The sequence below is a fragment of the Pseudopipra pipra genome, chromosome 8, assembly GCF_036250125.1.
Source record: "Pseudopipra pipra isolate bDixPip1 chromosome 8, bDixPip1.hap1, whole genome shotgun sequence".
NCBI lineage: Eukaryota > Metazoa > Chordata > Aves > Passeriformes > Pipridae > Pseudopipra > Pseudopipra pipra.
The window spans coordinates 27,088,806-27,108,147 of NC_087556.1; the positions used below are offsets into that span (position 1 = coordinate 27,088,806).

The 19,342-nt window shown below is 41.3% G+C and overlaps 1 long non-coding RNA gene across 1 annotated transcript; it reads left to right on the forward strand.

Moving 5' to 3' along the window:
- Positions 1-566: 566 nt before the first annotated feature.
- Positions 567-9,407, forward strand: LOC135418213 (uncharacterized). Its single transcript, XR_010432338.1, has 3 exons — positions 567-1,049; positions 7,414-7,567; positions 8,862-9,407. It is a non-coding gene; the product is annotated as an uncharacterized LOC135418213 (long non-coding RNA).
- Positions 9,408-19,342: the final 9,935 nt, after the last annotated feature.

The window sequence follows — 19,342 nt, forward strand, 5'->3', positions numbered from 1 at the left end:
GATATGATAATTCATAACTTCTTGGAGTGTGGGGGCTTCCCTCCTTCACCCCCAGCAGATCAAGACCACCACTTCAAGTGACAGACATGGAAGCTGCAACTCTCAAGTTTTATCGCTGGACCCCATGGGCGGTGACTATGGACATCTGTCCACTCTCAGCTTTTCTTTCCCTTACTCTCCCTTGCTCTTATCCTGCCTTTCTCTCCCCTATGCATTTTTCTCCTCCCCAGAAAGGTTATGACAGCACCCAAAAATGTTAGCTTACCTATTGATTATGACAGCACCCAAAAATGTTAGCTTACCTATTGATTATGACAGCACCCAAAAATGTTAACTTACCTATTGATTCAAAATTGTTAAAATAAATCTTATCAATATATGTTTTCATACACCGATTATTTAGTGTCGTTTCACTTTAATCCACCCCAAAGGAATTTTTGATAAAACCTGGGTTACCCCCCCCTCTTTTCCTGGGGCGGGTCGTAACACCATGTTACTGGAATGTTTATCCCACATTTTGTCATACATGATACAGAGACCTTTGGTGTAGTTTATTGCCAAATGAAGGCATGTCAATTTAAGACAGTAATTCATCACAAATCCTGCAGAATTTGTTTCCCTAATTTAGCAACAGAAAGAAAAGGCAACTGAATTGGCTTTTACCATTAACATTGAGGCTTTCAGCTGTGATTCCTAGTGGGAAGCTGTCCGGTTGACATCACTGTACTTGCGGAACAACCGGAGGAACTGGTGTAACCGGAGAATTTCTGGCCGTGCTGGTGCTGTAGGGTAGCAGATAGCGTGATCTGCGATAGTAGTGAATGGACAGCTGGTTGGGAAGGGCAGGTTTCCAGTAACTGGGATAGCTGGGCAAGCCTTGGCTTTCAGGAAGGGGTTGCCTGGGTTTAAGGTAAACTTCCACAGTTGGATGAGACCCTGGCGTATCCTGCAGCCGCTCTTGGCTTGACCAGGAGGTGGCAGCGGTGCTGCACAAGACGTCTGCATCGCCAGCCGTGTTTAACTCGCGACTCGGGACACTGAACTCTACTGTAGGTCCACAATTATGTCTCTTTTTTTACTGTCTGCTGCGTGATTTTTATAGCTAGAGCTAATGGAAACATTTATAGGAAGTTATTCTTGAAGATAGCTGGGACTACACAGTCTTTTGAAACAAGTATGTGCTATGGTGAATAAGTACACTTAAACCTGCAATATTCTGCATTCCTTAATGTCAAATCCTGAAGCAGCTCAGGGTCAGAGATTGGAGTGCTCAGCAGCAACAAACGCTGTGAAGACGTTATTATATCCAAATGGTTTTTAAAGTCCTGCTTTTCAACTTTGTATTTATGGATTGTTGTGCTCAGCACAGGGACCTAGTAACTAGGAAAAAAAATGGGCTTCTGCAAACAAACCAGTCTGTCCTCAGGACAGAAATTGCAATCCAAGTCTAGTCCAGAAAGGAGACACTGGATCTTTCTAGGCGTTTCTGGTAGGCTGCCTGCCCAGCAGGCACTGCCCTGTCAGTGGGGCAGTATCTCAGGCTTGATAGATATTGGTGTATTAATTTGGATCAAACCATCAAGAAAACAGTGCATTAATATTTCAGTTTTTAGGGTTGTTTTCCTGAAAATATGGTGGTTTTTTTTTTGTTCAGTTGTCCTGTGCCTCTAAGCAAAATTTGCTTTATTTTAATTAATCTTTCTTTTTTTACCATTTGTCATTATGAGCAGAGGAATCAACTTTGTCCATAGATTACATAGATACTCCACTTGTTACACAGATACTGGAATTGTGCAGTATTTCCCATTATGAGGCATTGTGTTACTGTTGTCCCTGCAAAATTTATTTCTATAGGCTGACCTTTTTTTTTTCTGCACTGGCTGTTTGGCTTCAGCTGAATTTAGGAAAGCTTCAGCAGTTTGGCACTTATAAAATCAAGTTATAGAAAGAAATGTTGCTTGGCAAGGCCCTTGATGAAAGTATACAGCTATGCTGTTGAGAGTTTCAAGTGCCATTTGTTTTAAAGCACGGGCTCAAAACTTCTTAGGGAAGTTCTGCGTGTTTCAAGACTTAACTTTTGCTGTTCTACTCTCCTGAAGTTGGGCCTAATTGTAAAGTTTCGCAATACCTGCTTACACAGAAGTTTCTGTGAAAGTGAAGTCAGTTAGGTGAGCATGTGTGCGTTCCTGAACATAATTTGACCCTCTACAGCCCTGAAATTCATCACAGATTGTGGTGCTGAGCAAAGAAAGCAACAGCTCAAACATCTTCTATGCTCCGAGTGACTGCAGGAATTACAGCCCAACGGTGAAAAAGGCATGGTGACTAAAACTGAGGAGGAAAAGTGAATCAGGACTGATGAGGAATAAGAGCCAGGGTGGGGCAGCATGGGGATAAGGAGAAAATGTCAGGAGTAGGAAGAATGGACTGAAAGCCTGTGTCCTTTAGGACGTCATCCACTTCAGAAGTGTCTGAGACTCTTGGATTTCCATTCCCCTACAACTGACAGCTTGTGAGAATGCCAGTTTTTGTGAGAAATGACAACCTGCCAGTGTGATCCTTTACTGGCACAAGCAGCAGGTCCGTGTGATGGGTCTTGATCAGACCTACACAACACACAGCCTGTCAGATGGTGTTTTCAGCTTAATGTGAGCCTCTGGTTGGGAGCAATGTTCCAAGTCAAGGTGTGACTTCTTCCTCCAAGGTGTTCTGCCATTGGCATCAGGGAGCGTGTCAGCACTGGGGCCTGGGGACTGCACAAGAAGGCAGCTGGAGATGCTGGTCCTTCTTGGGGTGCCAGGAATTGTGCTGCTGAGACTTCTTATGTCCAGAAGGGATTTGAATGACAGGAAAGCTGAGAAGATGAGGGAAGTTTGGAAAGTAGGGAGCAAGGGCCATTGCAGTGGGTGAGGAGCCTGGGAGGATTAGGAGAGGAGCTGAAGCAGCAAGCCAGCAGTGTGGGAAGCAGGGATCTGAGGTTAATATGGGAACAGTGTGGGGGTATTTTGTGTTTGTGTATGGGAAGGAACATGGGAAGTAAGGAAAAAGGCTGTGATGGATAGTGGGGTTGCTGTGGGGCTGAGGAGACCTAAGTCCTGTGTAGTGATAGTAGACAGAAGGAAAAGTATGGTATGAGCATGGAGAGGGAAGCTCAGAATGAGCACATGAAAGGAGTGTGAAGGGGATATTAGGTGCAGGCAGCAGTGATGACTGTGTATGTTTTCCCCAGTACAGGGTTTCTGCCAGCCCTGTGCCACACACTGGCTGGGGTTGTGGCAGCTGCTCAACCACCCACAAAGAGCTGGGTGGCCACTCTATGCTGTGGAGCTGCTCTGCTGTGTCCCACAGCTGCAGCTCAGTGCTGGCAGTCAGTCTTTGGTGGTCCACCCCCACGGGAGCTGCACACTCCTGGTCTAAGCACTGTTCAGAACAGGGGATTTACAGTAACCAAGGATGGGTAGCTAAAAATAGGCTGTTGTTTGTGGGTCCTGTGTCACTGTTTGCTGAATTTTAAGGGAAAGTGAGCTGAAAGGAGAAGAGAGCTTTGCAAGAGGGATACTGAATAGCCCTGTAAAGATCTGGGTTTATTTTTCTGTGTAGAAGCATCTACACACTACTACACTAGTGTGAGTGATGTAGATCTGTGTATGGAAAAAAAGAAAGCTCAGAGTGTAAACTCAGAGCTAATTGCCCCATGGGACTTGTAGCTGAAAACTGACCACAAAAAGCTCTGATTCAGCTGGAGGTAATTTTGCAGCCACAGGGGCATGGTTAGATTGCCTTTAGGAACTGTCATACATTCCTAGGTTTTGAAAGTTCAGGGCATGTTGGCTTGAGACAGCTACCACTCCCCACCAGTGTTACTTAGGCCATATGAGTAATTTTTGAGGGTGGTCAAAAATAGGAAGAAAATATTTCAGACAATGTTACTTATTTATAAAATGGGTTTGATTATTTGCTGCCTCTTCTGAATTTAACAACATCAGAGCTTTAATTGGTTACTTGGACCTTAAGTATCTCTGTTTCTTTGCCCTCCCACAGAGTAAGGGATAATAAAGCTACCTTATGTTGTAGAAATAAATACTTAAAAAATACTGCCACATAGTACTGATGAAGATCAAATGAAAACCAGTAAGAAAATGAAGAATCCTCTCTCTAAAATAGAATTTTAGGAATCCATGGCAAATAGTGAGTTCTGCTGACATAGAGGGAGATTGTGAACAACTGGCGTCAGAGCAATATCAAGGACTATTGAAGTCTGACTTTGTCATGCCACGTTCCACTTCCATCTTGTGAATATAGAAGTGGCTCACAGTTGCCATTTTTATTTCTGAACTATGATAAGTTTATTTTTGCTAACTACACGTACCTTTTAAAAGGTTAACTATACTGTAGTAGCTGCAGAGTTCATATACATCAGTGTGCTCACTTTACCAATAGAAACAATGTGTATAATTTGCATAAAATGCAAAATATGCACATCACTGTTCCAAACCTTTCCATCCTTCCTTCTACTGACAGACTTCAGACACATTTTCCTGAAGTGAGAGAATTTCTGGAGTATGCATGTAGCAGTGAGAGATGGCATTCACCCCTCCTGTTGCATGAACAGACTTGTTAAACATTCCTTCTACATCATGTTAGTCACTACTTGAACAGTGAGACTGCTTTCATGTGGTTTTGCATCCTGTTCCTGGCAATCAGAGTGTTTTGTAATCACAGAATGTTGTCTTACGTCCTACAGCTGATCCAATGCTTAGGGAAACTGGAAGTCCTTCTACAGATGTTTCCTCTGAAAATGAAACTGAAATGTCTCTTACAGAAATTGTCTTGCATGTCATTGCAGCCATCTCCAGATGAAGTCAGATTGGATCCTTGGCCAGCAAATGGCACTTTGCAGAGGCTACTAATAAAAGAATAGTATATCAGATAGGCACTTAAAACTATCTTTATCAATGTTTCTATTTCTATGTCACTTGAAGGAAAGAGCTGTGGAGCTATATTTCTTTAAATGCTAAGTTTCATGAAAAAATGTTGAGGTATCCATCTTAACAGGAAACCAGGATAATGGGTTGCCAAGGGCACAGTAAGATATTAGAGAATTGAAGAAATAAAAAGATTTGGATTCTCGATCACACAGAGATATCAACACCATGTTCGGGCTCTGGCATAATTTTTACTCAATGTGTATCACCTAAAAACCTATGGGAGGTTTTTGGTTGGGTTTTGGGTTTTTTTTAGTTTTTCTTTTAAATTTTTTAGCAGTTTCGTCTTGCACTGCCTAAGTGCAGTGCTGTCAACACCCTTTGGTTACAAAGGAGAAAAGGTGTAGTTAATATGTTATGCTGTTTCAGATGCTGGATTTTTTTCCCACAAGGATTTTGATTACCTGTGCTATGCTTCCTATGTAAGAAGGTTTCAGTTCTTCAGTGTAGTTATAGATCCAAAGTTTTAGATCTGCAGGAGCATTTAGCACTTACCTTAGTATTCTGTTGACTCAGGGATAGGTGATGGAGTCTGATTAGGTCCCCTGCAATTATGGGATGTTTGTCCTCATCTTGGTCAATCCTATTCATGTAATTTGGTGAGAGAGTGAAATAGGCTGTTCAATGATATTCGAGCTTGTACTGTTACCAGCAGAGAAAGCTTAAAACAAAAAGCAACCAATGTCAGTGGGAACAAGGTGATATTTTTTGTCATTGACCATTATAATGGGTATTATTTATACTATTGCAGTATCTTTTGAACGAGGCAACAAGCCTGTAATAACACAAATTACTGAGATGCAGGGTGCTTTTCTCTGAGATTTTAGTTTCATGACAAGTCAGTAATGTACTGAACTTTCCCAGGAGAGGTGCAGGCAACACCAAGTGTAGACAAACACCCGTTCTTTCTGTGTTCAGCAAGAGGATTTGATTTAGTGCAGTTTTTAATTGAATGTGGGAAGGTACAATGTTTTGCTGCATACATAAGGGTGGACAGCTACCCAGCTAAAGTGCAGTTGAGAGCTGAGCCTTCAGTTTGAAGGCTTGGTGGGTTTTCATGTTTGCTTTTTGTTTTTAGCATTGGTTGCAAAATTCTCTTGGGATTTGTCAGTCAAGCAAATAAACATGAAAGCCTAAATGTGGATCCAAGCTACTGCAAGGACTGTTGATCAGTGGATTTTTTCTAGACCCAGATGTCTTATGTATCTGACCTTTTTTCCTTTTTCTATCTTTCCTCCCACACCTGATGAAACTGTTTAGCTTTGAAATGTTGGAAGGCCACATACCTGAAGTGGCAGTGGGCTTGTCTGAACATCATTTTCCGGTATTAGTTTTATAGATCCAGATATGACTAATAAGGAAGTTTCTTCATTCAGTGTTCATGGATGACCAATTTTTGCTAGTGTGAGGAACAAAGCTGGTATGAGGAGGTCATGTTGCCCAGGGAGCAATTCAAATCTCCGGAGTGAGTCATGACACTGATGTCTTCAGCCACAGGAAGAAGACATGGTAGCAAAACTCAAACATAGGGTTTTTTCTTCTGCCTTTTTTTCTGAGATATTTCCAAGCAGGCTTATTTCACCAACATTCATGATGATAATATATCCAGATTTAGGGCATTCATCTGGGCTCTCCACCTCCCTTTTATTGTAATAGAATGAAGATGATTACTGCCTGGTAAATCAGAATAGTGAGCATAGGAAATACCCTCTGCATACCTCCAGAGGAGTTTCTGTAGTACATTTCTCCTTTTTTTAGTTGCTTTGGGGATTTGAATATACATTGCAGCAGCAGAGAAAATAGAGGGTTTTGTGGAGTTGAATTATGTTTTTCTTCCAATCATTGTGTTTCCTTTGGATGTAGAGAGCAGGGACAACATAGCACAATTACCATATCAAATCACTGCACATCCTAAAATCATATTGATAACATTAATGGGTCTAAAGGCAGTAAATGCACCCCGAGATGTGATGTACATCAGCAGGCCTGTTCTGTATCGGAAAATTCTCTGCAGCAGAGTTGCTATGTACGTGGAGCACTCCACACTCTCCTTCCCAGGATCACTGCTGAAATTGGAAGGGCAGGATATTTGCAGTTGACAAAGCTTTTAGTGGCATCTTCAATTAAGTCAGTAGATCTCCCCTAATTCCATTTCCTGCTACACTAAAAACTCCCTAACAGTAGACGATGATGCTTTTCAAACCATGAAACCATATTAAAAATTTAATCTGGATAATATGTAAAACCAATAACAGAATCAAAGTTCAATAAAATCTAGACATGGTTTCAGACTAATGTAAAACAAGGCAAAATTAGGCTGTGATGTAATTTTAAGGCTAACCTTGAGGGAGCTCTTGTCAGGAACTGTGGTGCAGAGTGGTTGAAATATTAGATCAGCTATGTTAATCTTTTTTTTTTTTTTTTCCAGTGAAACCAATTGGGAAATAATCTTTCTTTTCTTTGGGGCATCTGTATAGACTTGAGCAGGGAAACACTACTGGTTTTGAAACTCTAAATCACTGTGGACTACTGCTGTCATTGGTTGTATTATTAATACAAGTGATTTTAGTACAGAGTGTTTGGTAGGTATTGATTCACTTCTTTTTTGGAACTAGTCAAGCTTTCAGATAATGTATTTACATTTACATGGTATTAAAGAACTCTGTATTAAAGACCACTTAAGAAGATTCTACAACAATTTGTTGATTAGAGAAATTGTTGAAAGTGAGGAGGAAAATTTTGCCATAAGTAGATGTCAGTATCCTTAGCACAGAAACAGGAAGAGAGGAAGGAGAATACAGAATAATAGAAGGAAGGAAACTAGGCATAGTTTAACATACAGGTGAGAGTTAACAGTTCGTGTTCTGCTGCAGGAAGAAATGCAAAACTGAGTCAATGTATAGCACATACCACATGGACATGCTAAACTAAATAAAATTTATATTCACCTCAAGAAACAGAATAGTCTTGGGAAGCTGGTTATTTTCATTAGACAAATTGACATCTGTATTTGTCTTCAAAGCTGTAAACAATGTAAGCCAGCATAGAGCAGCTTCACCATGATTTGCTTTGGTGTAAAAATGTATTTAACCGTGATTGTAAGTCTGTTTAGGGGCTGTTCCTGTAATAACATAGCTTTTAAGTGCAGTTTTAATAATTTTTACTTTACAATTTTCTCTTTTTCATTAAGATAGACTTTCTTAATAAACCAAAGAGGAAACTTCAAGTGTGTCTGTAGTTCACTTGGCTGGGGACAGGTCTTTGAGATGTAACAAGGTGGAGACATCCCTTGGACAGACTGTGAACGGCCTGTTGAGAAAGCAGCGTTGTTCACACAGGTAGCATGAGGACATGGGCACCAGTGGAAGGGCTCTCCATGTCCAAATAGTGCCATGTTTAACACGTATAAAAGCTGGATGTAAGGTGTGGAAATGCTGGGTGCCTTAAGGTTTCAAAGGCTGGCTATGCTTTTAAGCCATTTAGGAATCCTATGTTTCTTGTTTCACACAGTTGCTCAAGTGAGCAGATTTGATCTTCCTTTTGCTTCATGTGAGCCTCTCAAAACAGAGGACATGCAGCTAACTCATGCACGCACCCATGTTCAGACTTTGCTCAAGCTTGGGAGGAAAGGCAACTGAGATAAGATTCCTCGTGTTTGTCTGGTGATCCAGTGTGGGCAGTTATTTACAACTCTCATGGAAGAGCCATGCTTTGCTAGATCAGATATTTCAGGCAGAGGATTTTTAGGGATTACATGGAGAGGGTGACTTAAAACCTGTAGGCCTGTGGTATCGATAGGGGTTTTATTCTGCCAGGGATTTGCAGTTTAACCCTGGGCAATGTTATTTACCTCTTGTCCTTGCTCCCCATCTGCAGAGTGGGAATACCACGGGTAGAAGTGAACACGCACAGAAGTACCGCCAGTCGCTCATGCTGCTCTGCTGGAGCATGTGATGAAAGGAGGGTGTTTGGTCGCTCATCTAAGTCACTGAGTTTACCCATTGTCGCTTAAAATAGCGTCAAGCCGGCGTGACGCACGCTGAGCTCTGGTGAGGCCCACATAACATATGTTGGTGCACAGGCTGTGAGCCCTCCGTTCCTCCTCCTGAGCACGGCCGGCACACATCGCCTTCCTTCTTGCGTGCTCTCAGCCTGACCCTCGTGTTCGAGGGTGTGGTGACGTGGAGGAGATGACGGAGCCAAGAGCTTCCGAAGCGCACAACTTCAGAGAGCTTCGGCTCACAGGAGAAATGAATATACATCAGGTATATCTGCAGCTGCAAATGAAACCTTGGGACACTTCCTCAGCCGTGACTAATCCTGCGCGCACTGTGACTCAGCTACTGAAGCATTTATCAGGAGAGCTCCCAGAGCACTCAGTTATAAACCAATAAATAAAAATATCTTGTTTTCTGTAACAAACACAGTCACTGAGTCTAATTGCACTGCCTGTTCCTTACCTCTTCAAAAATAAGGCACCCAAATGTTTACAGCCATGCGAGAGATGAAACATCATTTATAGTAAACACACCATTTGTGTTAAAATCATGTTTATCTCTTGATTTCCAAGTTCAAAATCTTAAAACTCTGAAATCTTATTGACTGAAAATTACTTTGTAAAAACGTGCTTTTGGTCTGCTTTGTGTTTTATGAGCTGCATGGTGACGAAAGCAGATGTAATTCACCAGGTTTGCATCATTGGTAAGCTGTGTATATTTGCTGAGGATAGTTAAAAGAGACTGAACTTAAAATAGGTACATTATTCATAGTTTGGTTACCCCACAGTAAAAAACGTGAAACATTCTAGGCTGAATCCAAACTTGACATCTTATTTATTCTAAAACAGGAACCAAGTCATGCAGAGCCTATCACAAATTTCTGCAAAGCTGTTAGACTTACTTTGCTTTTCCATATTTCATTGTGGTTTTGTTGGCTTTTTGGCTGAGTCAACACCTCAAATAACAAGTGCAAATTTTATTTCTCCCTCCTTTCAACTCAGGTTGTGGCATTTACTACAAATTAGTATTTAAGGCTGCATCTTGTACTTTGGGATTATTTTGTGTCTATAAACTTCAGCAGTCCCAAGATCTTTGTGAACAAAATGTAGCAACCTCTGCTCCAGATGGACATACAGGGTATATTGCTATTGGTGCAGGGGCTCTGATCTAAAAGAGGATGGTTTTTTACAACTCTTAAACTACTAAGATGTGGCATTGTCACCTCTCTTGTCAACTGATGTTGCCAAACAGGTTTTCTATATAACTTTGTATCCCGCTTGAGTCCAGAATAATTTCTTCATATTCATTCTTTCATGAGAAACTTTTCTTCTTTAAAAACAATCAATGTCTTCAGAAATTGAGCATTTCCAATAATTTACTTATATGGTTGGTTCACTATCCTATGGCTGGCTTTGAAGAGTCTGTTTAAGAGAACCTTAAAAGTAAATATGCCCCAAATATCCCATTTTCTTGCTATTTGAAATCAGGAATAGACAAACGTCAGCTGAGTACAAAAGTTATGTTTGACCTTTGATCACTGCTCTAAAAACAGTATTTCACATATTCTGTATTTTTCTTGGTTCTTTAGTTATGAGTAGTGTGAGTGGATAGAAACAACTTCATTTTATACAGGAATAAAATTGGTTGCTGTGAAAATATAATTACTTATAAAAGTCTCAGTTGTGCTTCTCAGTTATGCTTCTCACTTTTGTTGGAGACACTAAATCAAGCTATTGGGCACAGTGAGATTAGCTGATCCTGGAAAACAAAACACCTCAGGGTGTCTGTTCATCATTTAGAATACATAACTTTCGGTCACATGGATGGTTCCAGCTGGAATATGCAGTAGGTAAGATTTTACAGTGAGAGCCTTTTGCTAAGTGTGAAATGGGCAAATCCCAGCCTGCCTCTCAGTGGGCAGGAATGTGTGTGCAAAAACTGCATCAGTTTTGACAGATCACGTTATGGACAACAATAGTTCAGGAACCAAAGCACTGGCGGATTGAGTTACACCAAGGCTGTTCCTATGGCATAATAGGTGCATAGGTATAATAAACCTCTCTGCATTTCCTTAAATCAGCCTAATTCTGTCTAGCAAAAGTACTCAGTTTCTCAGCTGAGATGATGCAGACTTGTTCTTTGTGTCATCAGTTAAGTACCTACATGCTTGGCATGAGAATGCCCTGACAAATTAGAAATATACCTGCCAATGCATTTTAAAGGCATTGAAACATCTCACTGTACAAAGCTGACACACATTCAGTTGATTTAGTGTGTTTCAAAGCCAACAAAATGCAATTGCAGGTTCTTTCTTCTTTTCCTGCCAAGGAACCCAGCTTGGGTGGGTTTTGGAAGATGGTACTTTGGTGCCTCGGGGTCCTATCTAGAGTCTGCCAATCATGCAGACACCTTACTTGTCAATTCTTGTATCCCCATCCCTCGAGAGCAGTTGCAGTATTCACAGCTCCCCACTTTTCAGCTGTAGTTTGTTACAGGACAGATAAGGTGGCAGATTTAGCTCACAGTAAAATTCCTTTGTATAGTGAAGAGATTAGCAGACACTTGAAAATTAACACTTTTATTAGCATGAGAGTAATAAAAATGCCCTCTTTTTTTCCTTTAGAACATCATGCTATTCTTGCTGTTTGCTTTTTGAATAGTGTATCATACACTAATGACACCTGCCAAATACTAAGCAGGCGTTTGAGTTATTTGTGTTGCCATTCCCAATGGAATAAATGGAAGAGGCTTGGGTGAGAGCATACAAGGCAATCTTCATAGAGCAGCCTGTCGCTTTGCAAAGCAGCTGTGAGTTTAATGGGAATATAAATGAAAAGTGGCTGATAATTAGGCTGCTGGATGTTTTAGCATTATTATTGTTAATTTCTAAAAATCAATTAGGTAATCAAGAGACTTCTATGGAGAAGCATGTATTTTTGGGTTTTAATATCTTAAGCAGGGTTCCAGCTGGGTGACATGATAAGTTACAGCTCCTGGTAGGAACTGGGTATCAGAAGGGCTTTAAGGGTCCCAGAGAGCTGAAAGGAAAGAAACCGTGATGGGCAAGATGAATTTTCCCTTTGCTCCCTCCACTCCCCGAATCCAATCATGCAATACTTACACGATTTATTATGGATGTGATTTATATACTTTTTATAGTGGGCATGAGAGTAGGTATGAAACTTGATTTCTGTGCTGATTCAGTCTTATTTGTGCTTGGAGACAGGCTGTGGCACAGTGCTAGTTTCTCTTGGCCTTCCCCATTTATCCAGGCAGCCTGTGCTGTCTTTCCCTGACTGCTCTCTAGACTGCAGAACAGCATTCCAGCTCATGCTTTGCTTCCCATAACCTCCCTCCAAATCCCTTAGCCTTTTCTAGTGTTCGCAATTAAACCCTAACAAAGAGGTGCCTGGGAAAACAGTTGTGTGTTACAGCTGAGTGCTGTGCCAGGTCAGCAAGTCTGTGCGTGGCTGCCTGCGTCTCCTTCCTGTGCCAGCACAACAGGCCTTCTCTTTTCCTCCACTGTGAAATACAGAGGTGGCCGAGTGCGCTTAGCACTGTGGGGTTTCGATTAGGGCAGGGAGATGGCATTTTGCTGCAGCAAAATTGAGGGTGTTTGAGGGCAACAGAAAGGATCTGCCTCTCACGGTGTGCTTGGGAGGAGCAGTACCTTAGTACCTTTGGTGGGTTTTTTTTGCTCTTTGGGATGCAGCAATAGCATCTTGGAGTGCTAGATCAGGGAAACTGCTTCTACAGCGTTGCCTGAGATGAAGGACTGTGTGTAAAACCAGACTGATTCTTTGAGATTTGCCCTGCTTCAGCTGTGAATGTGGCTCATGCGCACAGGAATCTCCCTAATGATAGATCTGACTTGGCATGTGAATTTGGCACTGAGTGACAGCTCTATACCAAGCACTTCCCAGATGGTGAGCTCTTGTAAAGCTTTGCTCTTGTTCCTCTCAAACCTAGTTATTAGGATCTTTTGTATCCTCACAGGATCAGGCGTGAGAGCAAGTGCTGACTGACAGCAAGGTGAAGGGCAGAAGCAGCAGGATGGCTTCACAAGTGGAGGAAAAGCAGGCTGATTCTTACTGTCTTTCTCAGATATGTGCCAGTACTTGCCATCAAAAGCAGGATCCTGGTGTGGTTGGTCACAGTTTGTTGTGGCTGAAGCAGAGATGCTGACACGAAGAGAGTCATCCTCATGAGTGGGAGAGAGGGAGAGAGTGGTGTGGTGGCAGAGTAGATCATGATGAAAAGTGGAAGAAACAGAAGCTGGGGGAGTCATTAGTGGAGTAACAGAGAGGTTAGGAAAAGAATAAAGGAACACCAAGGCCAAAGATGTGACAAATACCTAAAGCTTGATCGGTCAGCAGCCTGTTATGGTCAGATAGTAGCAGCACATCCATTTGAAGCTGAATATTGCCTCAGTCATTGTTTTCATAACCCTCTTTCTACTCTAATACTGCAAATTATGCAAATATGCCAGGTGCATGCTGGGTGCAGGATACTGCTCAGAATCCCTTATGAGCATGCAAGGCTAATAGGCAGCTTTTGTCCAAAGCACAGCTCTTCTGTGTGACTCAGAGTGCTGGCTGCTGTTGGAAAATCCAGCAGAGTCTGGGACCTGCCAAGCTGTTTTGTTTCTCTGACACGCTACCTAATAGCTAATGTAATGTAGTGGGTTCTTCACACTCTGGAACTGATATGGAAATGTTCCCAGGTGAATAGCTAATCACCTCCTAGATCTCATGCTGCCTGCCTTGATGTGGCAGGGAAGAGTGTTAGTGCTGGTGCAAGGATGGTGATCCAGGAGATAACACCTTAGCTCTGCCACAGATTCTCTTTGGCAAGCCATGACAACTTGTTCAACCAGTTGTACAGTGGGATCATTCTTTACTGCAGTGGTTTTCTCTCCATCGATGGTTAATTATTATCCCTAAGAGCATAACAAAACCATAACACCTCAGATGTTACTTGCTGGTGGTGGCAGATGCTGTTACTGATGTGGTAACTGGCATGACATGTCGGGGTGGTGCTAGGTCACTAAAATTAGAAAGAACTGACAGCTCAGCCTAAAGTACAAACATTGCTATTATGTGACTTGCTTGATTTTAGCTTTCAACTAACAGTTGTCCCATCAGAGTAAGTGAGGATAATGCACAGCAGATGAAGAGCAGTGATTTTAGTGAACTCTCAGCGCAGGTGACTCATGTGTTGTTTTATTTGCTTTTTTCTCCGTTTAATTTATTGTAGAAGACCAGCTGCTATCTGAAAACATATGCTGGGGAAAGAAACATGAAAGTGCAATGGTACAAAAGTCTTCCTTTTGGATTGTTTCAAAAAGTTTGCCCACAGACAGGAATTCCTGCTGCTGTGGTTTAAAGAGTTGACTTTTCCTCTACCTTCAACTGATTCACTCTCACTGCTGATGAGAAGCATTCAGTATTCAGCTCCTCCATTTTTCTGTTTCTCTGTTCTCAGTGAGTAACTCCAGTGTTTCTTTGGTTAATTAAAGTTTACTGCAGGAGGAGCAGGAGTGGGTTGAGAACACTGATGAAGAGATGACTAACAAAGTAATCGGCATGTGATTAAAGTGTGGGCTGACAGGCATAGATTAGCCCTCCCTGGACTCTGCTTTTATCTTAGCTCCATGTTTTGAAATAATTCTGGGTAATAATATATAGGATTTCTATCCCATCTAGCTTATCACATTAGAACAAACTAGACAAAATGACTCAATTTCAAAAGGCTCTGATTCAGCTTGGGCTGCAGCCACTCATTGCAAATGTGAAGTTAAGGTGACTGACTCCTCTTTTATTTCTTTCAAATTCTTTCCCTGTAGGAAGTATAAGGAGGAGAGAGTTGGTCAGAGCGGAAAGTTGAGGTGGCATTATAAAGCCTCATGAGATGCATTGGTGACAATCATCTCAAAACTCTTCATGAAAATCATGTCACAAAACACTGTGAAAATCACATCACAAAACACCTTGTGAACTGGCAGCAGCTGAAGACTGGGGTGGATGTGGAGGTTTGAGGTTTGAGTTGTGGATAAATCACAAAGAGAAAAGTGAAACTTCTCCCAGAGAGAGACATGTCACATGCATTTGCAGAGAAATTTGTTTGTTCCCTGTGGTGACTTTTACAGATTTTTAGCAAAAAAACCCATGGTTTTAATTTTTTTTTCTTTTTTTAAATGAGAAGTCTTGTTGGGTTATTGACAGCTACCTGATGCAAGAGGACAGAAAGACTTGCTTTAAACACACTTCCTCTTGCTACTCATGTCCTTTTCAGCCTCTTTAATTCTAGTATCCCGTGAGTCTAGCACTGAGGCATTACCTTTGCTGCTGTGCAGGTAACCAAATAGTTATTTGAGAGAGGCACTGACATGCAGAGAGAATAGTTCCTCCTCCCCGAATTCTTCCATCTGCTCTTCTGGCCACAGTGAGGGCTCTTTAGACACTAGAAGAGCCAGCATACAAGCTGAAGGTAGTAGAGGACATGGCAGGGAAAGGAAAGAGAAATCCTGTGAAGAGGTGATGTCCATGGCACACCAGTGACACAGAGGCTTCTTCAGCAGTGGCTGCCATGAAATGCAGGGCTGAGGGACTCATCCCATTGGAGAGCACAAACAGCACCATCTAAGTCACCTGAGCAGCTGCTGCTGGCAGCACTCTCCAGGAAGTATAGAAATCATGTCCAAAAAAAGGAATTTATATCACTGAATAAGTTATTAATGGATGATTTGTGGAATCTTAGACTAAGGAAACAGAAAGAAGGTGAAAAAAAACCAAAAAAGAAAAACGAGGAAAACCCAGGTTCCTGGAGAGTTCGCTAAAGTTTTAGTGTGTCATTTTTCTCTGCACATAGTTCACAGTAGCCCAGCACTGCCCGTGCCCAGGAGCTTTCTTTGAGAAGGTTCAAAGTTGCCACTTACAGCTGCTGGGGATGTCGGGGAACCAGCAGGAGACTGTCAGTGCACTGCCATCATATTCAAAGGTAGTAACATTACTTGCATAGCTCTTGTCAAGGAATGGATAGTACATCTGAATAACTCATTCCTGATCATTGCTTAAGACAGCTGTGACAATCTGCATCTATTTGCCTTATTGAGTGTGTATCAAACTAGTCTTAACAAATCAGTAATTTTTTCTTCTTCTTGCAGGGTAGAATTGGTTTACCTCTGATTTTAAAATGTTCTTTTGAAGGCGTTCATTTGTCATCTACTTAAAGCTGCCAAATGAATGTTTGTTTTAGAAGAACTTGCAAGTTAAAATAGTGTCTTAATCAGGTTTCTTGGCACAGCATTTAAGGATACTCTCTTTAAAGGCAAAACAAAAAACCCAGGGATGCATTCTTTACACTATAAACTGAAAAAATTAGATGCTTCATGCCATAATGAAGTATGGGTAAGCTTGCACATTACCTGAACAATATCTACAATTTCCTAAGTTAGCTGTTGCCTCTATACAGAAAAACAAAGTAAGTCCCAAAATCACAAGGTCTACAAGTCATTCTTGAGATAGAAATGATTCTTCAGGTTCACAAGGCAGCCAACAACAATTTTATGAGTGTTGTGTTCAAATCAGCGTGAAGCCCTTGAAAGTGGTGCAACTGCAACCCCAGCTTCCCGCTTCTTATGTTTCAATTCTTGTTCATTTGAAGATGAGACTTAAGGGAAACAACTAGAAAAACCAGTTGTTAAACACTATGTTGCTCTTCTCTTAGAATAGAACACTTCAGGTTGAAAGGGACCTTTCAAGGCCATCTAGTCCAACCCCCATATCTTCTTTATCTTGATAGAAATTGGAGCCTGAATGTGAACAACAGACTAGTGTGGGAGGGTGTTTGTACTGGCTCCCTTGTCCACCCTTGTCCTTGACCAGGCATGGGGAGTGAGCAAGTTTTAAAGGTTTAAAGCAACGGGGTGTTGTGTGCTGTTGATTGTAAGTCTGAATGAATCTCTCTAAATGACTGTGGAATTGGTTAGACTGTCTGAATTGATTTGTTGGTGGAGGGTTTTTTCCCCTAAGCTGATTTCAAGACCATTAGTGGCACTCTTATTTTGATCTGGAAGCCAGATGAGCATTTAAAAAAACAAAAGATGGTGAGATAGGAAACACTTCCTAAAGCAGAGTTTGAATTACAGCTTTAAATATTTTGAAAATTACCTTTAAAAAAATAAAATAATCAAACAACTTCCTAGACAAAACAGATCATTTGGTTGTGGTTTTGCTTTTTACAGCAATGTTGCTGAAGTCATGTTGACCAGCTTTCATGCCAGGTTCCCCATGATGCTAGCACAGCAAAAAATAGCTTTTTTTTTTTTAGTCTGGATGTAAAAAACATCCAGTACATCCAGTCTGCTTGACAGTGTGGGTGTCCAAACAGCTATGCCAGCTCTAGTGGGAATGATGTAGGATCTGGACTGCTACTAAGGAAATTCTTGGGGAACCACATTCACATTTTGAACCAGTAACTCTCCACTGTAATGGTCCTGGGTCTGGCCATCCTGATGATTGACTAATTGGCCTTCTTGGAAGAAGGAAGAGAAGCAGTTCCTGGCATGTGGTTACCAACTGGCAACTTGAGATAGACAGGTGATGTGAGTTCCTTCTTTGTCTAGGTTTTTGTATGGCATCAGAGCACCAAACCACCAAGTAAAGGTGTCTAACCTGCCAGGAGATTTCTGTGATCTCTGGAAATTGCAAGATGACTGGGGGCTTAGCAAGTAGCTAGATTGAGTTTTATTTGTTAGTCTAGCAGCTTAATGCTCAGTTGTAATATCTTGTATTTCTTCAGTCCTGGCTCTATGGTCAGTGTTGCTTTGCTTAATGGCAGTAAACACAAAACAACTGCATACTTGTCTACAACTTCCTTCAAAGGTGTCATTTTTGGTTGACATTTTGACTGCTGCTGTAAGTACAGCTTGGAAACCTGTTGGTCTCTGCGTGTTACACTACGCTGTGGTAAAAACCGTTGAGACAGAACTGTGGCTATCACCAATGATATCACCGAGGGAGACCATGAAACTGCTCATAAGGACAAATAAAGAGCTGAAACTTGTTTTCAAACTTCCCCTTTACTTGTCCTGAGTGAGGGGATGGGGGAGGAAGGACCTGCTTTTTGCAGATGGTAGAATGATTCACCAGTTAATGGGATCTTAGTGCCTGGCAAGAAAAGATGTCATTAGCTGTGCTGGATGTCTGTGTGATACGCACATTTGGTCCAACGTATAGCACTTCTGTGAGCTCGCTCAGCCTGCTGCTCTCCCGGCAAGTTCCTCTCCTACTCCTCTGCTTACGCACGTCAGACGTTGCTTTTGATAAACTCTGATTTATGGGAAATTAACTTTTTAATGGAATAGTGCTCTCATCTGCTAGGATGACAAAATGCTACTCTTTGCTTATTAATAGTGGCTGAAGAAAAAAAGTGCTGGTTAGTCAGTGATGAGATACACAATTGGGGTGCATTTTTTTCGTTTAAATCCTCTCCATTTTAAATACATGATAATGTGAGACATTATTATGGCAACTACTGTGGTCAGAATTTCTTGAAGTGAGTTAGAAAATGCTGGTTTTGTTAGTAGCGTCGATATTCATTAGCCTTTCACAACTAACTAACTCTCAGGCTTCAAGAGTTCCAGGAATACTTGCGCAATGGGGATTATTTCTAAATCTTTCACACTAAAACCAATGTGCAGTTGTCAGACATTATAGTATTCAGCAGTGGCTTTTCCCATGACCACAGTTCATGGGATAGGCTTCCACCTTACTCATGGGAAGTTACACAAAGGGGTGAAATAGGTTTTAACCTTTGAATGAACCAGGCTGTCACAGAAGGTAGGTTTTGTTTTCAGGTTACAGCTTGGTTACTGCCCAAGAAGATAATTTACTTTTTCTATTACAACACCTAGACTACACCATTTTAAAATTCTTGATATTTTTAAGAGGAGCAATATGGTTAAAAAAAAAAAAAAGAAGGAAAAAAAGAAAGGCTGTTTCTGTTTTTAATAGGGAAAGGCTTAAGTTCTTCAGCTGGAGAGCTTGGTTTGTCTGCGTCAGTGAGCTGATGACTCTGTGTTGTGATACTAATGTAGGTCTGACTCTGGATTGGAAGCCTAAATTTATATAACTGAAAAACTGGGTATAGTTATGTTGAGAGGAGTGAGTAATTTTTGTTTTCTTATGCACAGCCAAATTTAAAAGCTTTTCTCCTTCTGCATTATATTTCCTTCCTCTTCTGCTCTTGCATATTTGTTTTGACATGCTACCTCAGAAATAACTGATCCTCTCTTTTTCATAGTAAAGAGTTGTGGTTTTTTCTGAAAATCTGAGGATTTATCTGCACAATATTCTG